An 8,196-nucleotide genomic window follows, 5' to 3' on the forward strand; every position below is an offset into this window, starting at 1 on the left:
TAATATTCTAGAGAATATCTTTCTAAATAAAATTAACAAGATTAATAATAATAATAATAATAATAATAATAATAATAATAATAATAATAATAATAATAATAATAATAATAATAATAATAATAATAACAATTTTAAAACGATAAAAAAGGTTAAATATTGTGTCAAAAAAGTTACATTTTTTTTTAAAGATAAAAAAATTGTATGGCTGAATTTTATCAAAAGATAAAAAGTGAAATCTTTATTATTGTATTGCAATTAGTTACATATTCTGAAAATGTATTCCAACAGTAAGTTTGCCAAAGAACTATGGTAGACTGGAAAATAAAAGTTTAAATATTTTGTTGTATCGTATCTTTTCTCTGAATTGATATCGTTTTTGAATAAAGTTAGGTGATTCTTTGAGAGGAGGAGGGGGGGAAAGAGATAGAAATAAATAATAAAAAGAATAAACAGTATGTTGAGTATTAAATTTCATAATTTAATTTTTCATTTTTATCTGTCATTTCCGTATGTCAGTCTGAGTTGAATAAAATAACTTGATATCAAAATTACCGTCTCAAATGTACGAACACACGCAGAATTGACATTTTTTTCAGAAGCTATAATTTTCAGAGACCAATGTAGTAATCAAGCAGATATTATTCTAGTCAACGTTCTAATGTATTTGGAGTTCAATTCTCATGCTGGTAATTTGTCCTTATTCCCGTTTTGCAGCAGGGAACTGCGCCAAACTGTTTGGGGAGATGGGGTGAAGAGTGAAACTTTATATCTCTAAGTGCAAACGATGCATATCACATATAATGATTATAGTCATTGAAGAAAATTGAATTTCATACAACAGATCTTTTAAAAATATTTTTAAGTGAGAAAAACGCAGTTGAAACAGCTGTGGAATAAAACACCGCGTGCATAAACTGTATAAACTACATACAAACGAGGAATGGCATTAGCTGTAATATTTTGTCGCAGAGAAAATTCTCAAAGATACCAGCGTATTGAAAACACAGTGCAGGTGAAGACACCAATGGGTCGCAGAGGGCGTTTCGACCTGATTTTGATCTCCTTAGTGATAATTCTGAACTAAACTGAAAATACTTGTTCCGATACAGAATGTGGTCTAGGATGTCTTTGTGAGTTCAACAGCAGCAATATACTAGATGTTGATCTCAAATTTAGTAGTTCTTGAGAGCTAAAGTATTTCCTAGCTCTAATGGAAAAGAGCGTTCTTCAGAAGTGTTCCACGGTGATAATGAAGCCTAGCACTTGAAGCTGTGCGGAGAAGTGTAGCTTAACGTCAATGTGAGATGCATTAAGATTGATATATTCTCTGATTATTGTTGTCCTTTTTTGTTGAAGTCAAAGGAAATGAGATTACCATCCTCACTGTTAGGATCTTTCGATATTTCTGTTCATGGGGGCAATACAGAGTCGGTGGGAGGTTTCCACCTTTATGTGGAAGATGCTTACCTGTAGAAGATTAGGGAGGAATACATATTGGTATCATGTAACATGTAGGACTGGATATTACTGGAGCTGACGGTTAACAGGTCGTTAGCGTACCAGTGAAGAGCGTTGAAAACAAAATCGAAAACTGGAGTAAACTAGTTTTGATAGAGTAGGGGTCAAAACGAGTACCACCTACACGCGTCATTATTGGTAATTTGGTAGGAAGCTGCTGCCAAATGAAACAGTTGAGAGACATATGGCACTCATATGGGGGTAGTCTTGACAACAAATTCGTATACCCCATACGGCCAAAGGTTTTACTGTTGTCGAAGACAACAACCCTGCTTTCACCAAATCTTTCAAGGGCAAAAATTCACGAATGAGTTACGTTTAACAGATCTTGGTCAGGAAGCTGCAGTGTCAGAGCTGTTGCTCTTTTATAGAGTGGGGAAACGCTGAAGATCAAATTATATCCACAGAGAGCAAGAGAGAGAGAGAGAGAGCGAGAGAGAGAGAGAGATTGAAGCATTTAGTGAGCTCATGAGCGAGATGTGGATCTCATTGTTTTAGAAGAGAAACCATATTCTGATAACCGGTTCCATTGATGTTTTCAAGCAAGGGAAGGCATTTTAACACTTGATGTAAATATGCATGTCATGATGAATCTTATGGAGAAGAAGATGATAGTTTTGGAACAAGCAGTGTTTGCAGTGTAGAATTGGATACAAATTCAGCAGCAGTAGAGACATTTTGCGAGGGTGCTGTGCTTACAGACACATTATGTCTGGCACGCCAGGCGAAATGCTTAGCAGTATTTCGTCTGCTGTTACGTTCTGAGTTAAAATTCCACCTAGGTTGATTTGCCTTTCATCCTTTCGGGGTCGATAAATTAAGTACCAGTTACGCACTGGAGTTGATGTAATCGACTTAATCCCTTTGTCTGTCCTTGTTTGTCCCCTCTATGTTTAGCCCCTTGTGGGCAATAAAGAAATAAGAAACATTATGCCTAGAAGGAGGAAAGGACAATTACACAAATACATTAAAGATCCTTTCTGCAAGGCCCCAGAAGAACCGTATGCAGTTAAACAAGGTGAAGAGCCCGAGAGGTCTGTGATGTATTAAAGTACATTTTTATAGTGAGAACGATGGTCTTGCAGTAGTTGTGGTGTTGAAAAAAAGGCAAAAAGAACAATTAAATTTTAGCGCCTGGTGGTTTTCTCCAAGTGCTGTAGTATATTCATCTCAGAAAATTCGACATCGAATCAACTCAAATTTCCTGCAAAAGATCTTAAATTTGGAATTATTTGTTGATGTATTTCTTGTTGTTTAGTTATGAATCAGCTTTGACTGAGTAACTATAAGAGAAGAAACACCATGAGAAAAGATATTCCACCTAAGATCAATTCATTTCTTTGTGTTTATCTAAGTCGAAGTTAACCGGTATGATATTTCTCATTAAGAGGTTGGAGTTGCGCTTTCGTTCTTTGTTCAAGCTTGTGGAAGAACTCGTAAAGGTGTCGTTGGGTTACTTCTTTCGGTTTACCATTATCACATCACAAGATGACAACTTTAAAACAGCACCAGAACGTAAATAGAAAGTACATATATTATTATTTTGCTTTCTTAGTCGCCATACAGTATACGAGTAATCAAATAGTCTCAACTACGATCATCCCTTTACATATATAGATATGCGTGCGCGTGTTGCACGCATATGTATGTATGTGTGTATGCATGTATGTATGTAATATGTGTATGTGTGTGTGTGTTGTCCAACGTATCCTTCTTTTCAAAGGCGATAATCTTTTCTTTGAGGGAGATTTATTGCTATTTCTAGATGGTTGAGCTACCACATTGCGTCGTCGATGTTTTTTGATAGCAATTAATCCCAAAAAACGAAAACAAAGCACAACAAGAAAAAAACGTGAGGACGTGATACATGCAAAGTATTAGCAGACGCTCAGGGAAGGAAAGAAAGGGTGTTTTAAGTTTCGAGCAAAGCTCTTCTTCAGAAGCAGGAGACAGAGGAAAGTCCAAGAGAAAAAGATGGAAGAAAAAGACCACCAACAATCTACATGTAGTTACATTTTGGAATTCATGTATATATAACGACAGATAGATAGATAGATAGATAGATAGATAGATAGATAGATAGATAGATAGATAGATAGATAGACAGACAGACAAACAGGCAGGCAGGCGGGCAGACAGGCAGACAGGTAGGTAGATAGATAGATAGATAGATAGATAGATAAGTATCATTAAACATATTTGTTGGCATGTCTTTCATTTTCATTTTGTATGCCTTTGCTGCCCTCCTTCCTCAGTGGATTCTTCTGTTTAACATGTCATCGCATAAATATCATGTCTTCCTTCTAAAACTTGAAGTTATGCATAAATGGCCGATCTCTTTATTTGATTTTAATTCTGAACAATACGGGTAGAAACTTAATATCTGCCTTTATGTACGAGAAAGTTGAACTCAGCACTTTACGCTGATGAGCCATTTGTCACTCGTAATATTCTGTAGGGCATGTTTTCAGTTAGATTGAATTAGCTGTTAAGAATTGGGTATCTTGACCATTAGCAGTGCCACAAGGCAGAACAGATTACAGAATTCTAATCATCATCACCTCTCAACTAGTTATGTCGCATCTTCTCAATCTATTCATCTGTGTCTTCGATGTACATGTCTTAAATTGAAATGTTCAATTAAATTTAACTGTAATTTAACATTTTGTCCGTAATCTTCTTACAAAGTATATATGCTCTGCCATTTTACAAATTGGGAAGATAGTTCCACTTATACAGAACCTGCTCAATTAGAATGGAAACTGTGTTGGCGTTTTTATTGCTTCATAATATCTTTGTTGTCTGTTTGCTTTAATATATAAATTTCTGTAGGTTAGATTATGTGTTTTAATGAATGTTTTATGATTAGAGCTTTAACCTGTTTGTAGATATTGACTTGAGAAAAAAAAGAGAGATTCATGTTTAAATCACTAAATTAACCATAGCACAGTTATCTTGCTCACCAGTGTAATTTGATTAGATTTTTAATAGCAATCAAAAAAATCTTACACTATAAATATATTCTTTTATAGCATTTTTATCAACGAAATCATGTAATTTTTTAAAAATATCTTCTCTTAAAACAAAGAGATTGAATATTAAAATATCAATACAAGCCAAGATTCACATTGAAAATTTTAAATTTGATTTAAAACATCAAAGTTATATCTCATTAGTGAAGAATGACTAACAAAACAAAAGATATATTCATTAATAGAAATTTTGTAATTAACTGCCAAATAATAATTGAGAACAATAAGCACAACCCATTTAGGATAATAAACAATAATTATCTTGCTAAAATTAGAAATAAAGTAACACAGAGTTGTTTTTCTGCATTAGAGGTCTTGCATGTATAATCTATTCAAATATTATAACCAAAGATGAATTCATTAAAGAAACAATAAAACTACGTTTTATATTAAGACTCTTATTTAATTAATGAAAACACACACACATAAAGAAAATGAAACAAATTATTATGATATAAAAGACAAAACTTTTATATTAAATTCAACTGTAAAGTGACTGGCTGCAAATAGAAATTTATATGCAACACCATTTTTTCTTCATTATCTATCACGAGTCCAGTATGACAATTCATCACATGTGATTCCTGATTTCAGAGTAGGTTAGATTGTAACAGATCAACCACAATATGAGGCTATAACCAGAACTAAAGTCTAGATCTAAAACCAATTTATATATTAATAAACCTGATCAGGTTTTTTTCTGTTTTGTTTTTATTTCGAGAAGTTGCAACTGAATTCTGGTTCATCCTGTCAAGAGACCTTGTCTCTCAATTTTAGATCGTTTGTCTTTGCCAGTAGCATTAATGTAGTTGAGTGACCTTTTCCTCTATTCGAGAGCGAAAGTTTCCCAAATATTTCATCTGATACTTCGTGGTATTCAGAAAAATAGCAACGATCAGCAAATACCTGCAACAATAATAGAGATGGTGGGATGTATTCATAATTCTCTATTTATGCTTTTACAATTAAGGGTTTTGAGTTCCAATGATCCTTTGATGGATGTTTATTATTGTAGTATTTTCCTGTTAACATCCCATTAGGAAAACTGCAAGTTCATGAAACATTTTAGTCATACAGCAGTGGTTCCCAAGCTGGGGACTGTGGAACCCTGGTGATCCGCAAAGGTAATACTGAAGGTCCGTGAGCTGAATTCAAAATTTCACACACACACACACATATATATACATAGATACATAAGGATAAGCATATTAAAAGGAGGCCCGTGGGAAAATTCATTTAAATAAGAGGTTTGGGAACTACTGTTGGAAACCATTGTTGGAAACCACTGCTGGGAACCACTGTGATAAGGCTGAGAACCACTGTTATATAGTAACCTCGCTTATTGCAACAATGATTTGTCCCAATACTACGATACCTTATTATAGCTAGATTGAGTAATTAGGGTTCGATAAGTGAATCTATTATGATACTGTGGTATTCAGGATGTAATTATGAAAATCGTAATCTAGATTACAGTAAACAAAAACAAAAGTAATCACTCTCGAGACTAATGATCATTGTAATTACCTGAAAATACATTCAGATGTATAAGGCGGTGAACTGGCAGAATCGTTAGCACGTCGGAAAACATCCTTAGCGGCACGATGTAACTTAACATCAAATGCATACCAGTCATGGCCATTCCATCTTTTTGAGTGCTTCTAGGACTATACTATTTAACAGGAATCATTCTCTTTAAAGTTGAAAGAAAACGATTTAATGCTGATATGGCTGCTATCTCTGCCACATCCAGTAATCACTTAGAGATATTTTGGAACGAAGATGGTTATTGTGTAGTCCTGGGTCATTGCTGTGGTATTTCGGTAGTCAGCTGAACGTCGAAATGCAATCCACGGATGCAATATCCCAGTTAACATAGAAGGAAAATAAAGGAAGTCATGTTCGAACTATCTTCTAACTGTTGCCATCCTGTCATCTGTCATTCCTCACATATCATATTCAGAGTTAGTTTTCTCTATACATTAAAGCAACAGATTTGCCGTACCGTTAGAGCGTCGAACAGACTATCTTGTGATATCTGTTCTGGATATCTTTGCTCTGATTTCAAATCCCGCTAAGGTTACACATTTGTTTTTAATCCTTTTGGAATCGATAAATAAAATACAAATCTACTACTAAGGCCGATTCTTCTGACCTTCTTCCTCGACTGTACTTGCAATTCAAAAGATCTAGTAGCTCCGCGTGCATTCACCGCTCTGAGTGCCAATTCTACCAAGGTTAAATTTGTCTTTCTTCATTCAAGAGTTGAAGAATAAAGTATAATAAAAGACAAGGATTGAAAAAGAGTCGAATAACCACTTTTATAGAAAAACCATAAATGACTCTGAAGCCACCCAAGAATGACTTGCTGTGCAGTAAAAAAAATGAACAATATTAAAGAAAAAGGAAAGGTGGAAAGCTGACGGAATTGTTACCACACCGGGCAAGATGCTTAGCCGCATTTCGTCCGTCTCTACGTTCTGAGTTCAAATTCCGCCGACGCTGACTTTGCCTTTCGTCATTTTGAGGTCTACAAATTAAGTACAATTGGAACACTGAGGTCAATTTAATACACTTGGCCTCGCCCCAAAAACGGTTGGCTTTGTGCCGATATTTGAAACTAATATGAGAGAAAGAGGATTCTTCTTTACTAAATTAAATTTTACAAATCTTTCATTAAAAAACAACTTTATACCTATATTAAAAACAATCTATGGTCCAAAAGCCAACCAAATGCCCAAAAGAAGATTCTATGTGCTATGCCTACCCAACCGAATGACTTTTTGTATGATAAAATGTTATCCAGTGAGTTTAGGTATTTCTGATGATTAGCATTATATCAACCGTGATCGAACAGACCTCTGATTAAAAATGTTTCTGCCAATTCTGTCCCATTATTTTTCCGTAATCAGGAATATGTTCTTCAGCGCATGTTGCTTTTAATACGGCAACGGGTGGTGATTTAAAAGAGAACTGACAGCTATTTCTGACCAAACAAGCAAACGCATATATATTACATTATGCGCTCGTTGGATTTGCTTCACCGTTTCCTGGCGGAGTGAGCAACCCAACAGAGATTACTTTAACGACGCACACATTAAATGTAAGGTATTCCAAGAATGGTGAATGAAAGAAAGCTGCAGATTTATTTTAAAATATCGACTTTACAAACCTAATTTTCTCTTTAAGTTATCAGTTTAATAACCATGCAACTGTTTGACTAACTTTTCCATACCAACATTTATGCTTATATGTATCCTATATAAATTCCTTGTATAAATATCGTATTTGTATGTATGTGTTTACATACATGAGATATTTATAGGTATAAATGTTAGCTCAGAAAAGATTGTCTAAATATAAATATGCATACACGTACATATATATATATATACGCATATTTTTATATATACTCACACATCTTCAAGTGTATGAATCCTTCTCTCTTTCACTTTCTCTCTGTACACAAACACACATGCACACAAACATACATATATATATATATATGTGTGTGTGTGTGTATATATATATATATATATATATATATATATATATATATATATGCATATGTATATGTATATAATTACATGGTTATTATACACGTATTTCTGTATTCATATGAACATGATCATATATATATATACAT

The 8,196-nt window shown here is 34.1% G+C and overlaps 1 long non-coding RNA gene across 1 annotated transcript in view; it reads right to left on the bottom strand.

The window, feature by feature from the left end:
- The window catches only part of LOC128247680 (uncharacterized), a 62,832-nt gene that overhangs the window by 36,911 nt on the left and 17,725 nt on the right, over positions 1–8,196 (bottom strand). The window lies entirely within an intron of this gene.

The sequence above is a fragment of the Octopus bimaculoides genome, chromosome 4, assembly GCF_001194135.2.
Source record: "Octopus bimaculoides isolate UCB-OBI-ISO-001 chromosome 4, ASM119413v2, whole genome shotgun sequence".
Lineage (NCBI taxonomy): Eukaryota > Metazoa > Mollusca > Cephalopoda > Octopoda > Octopodidae > Octopus > Octopus bimaculoides.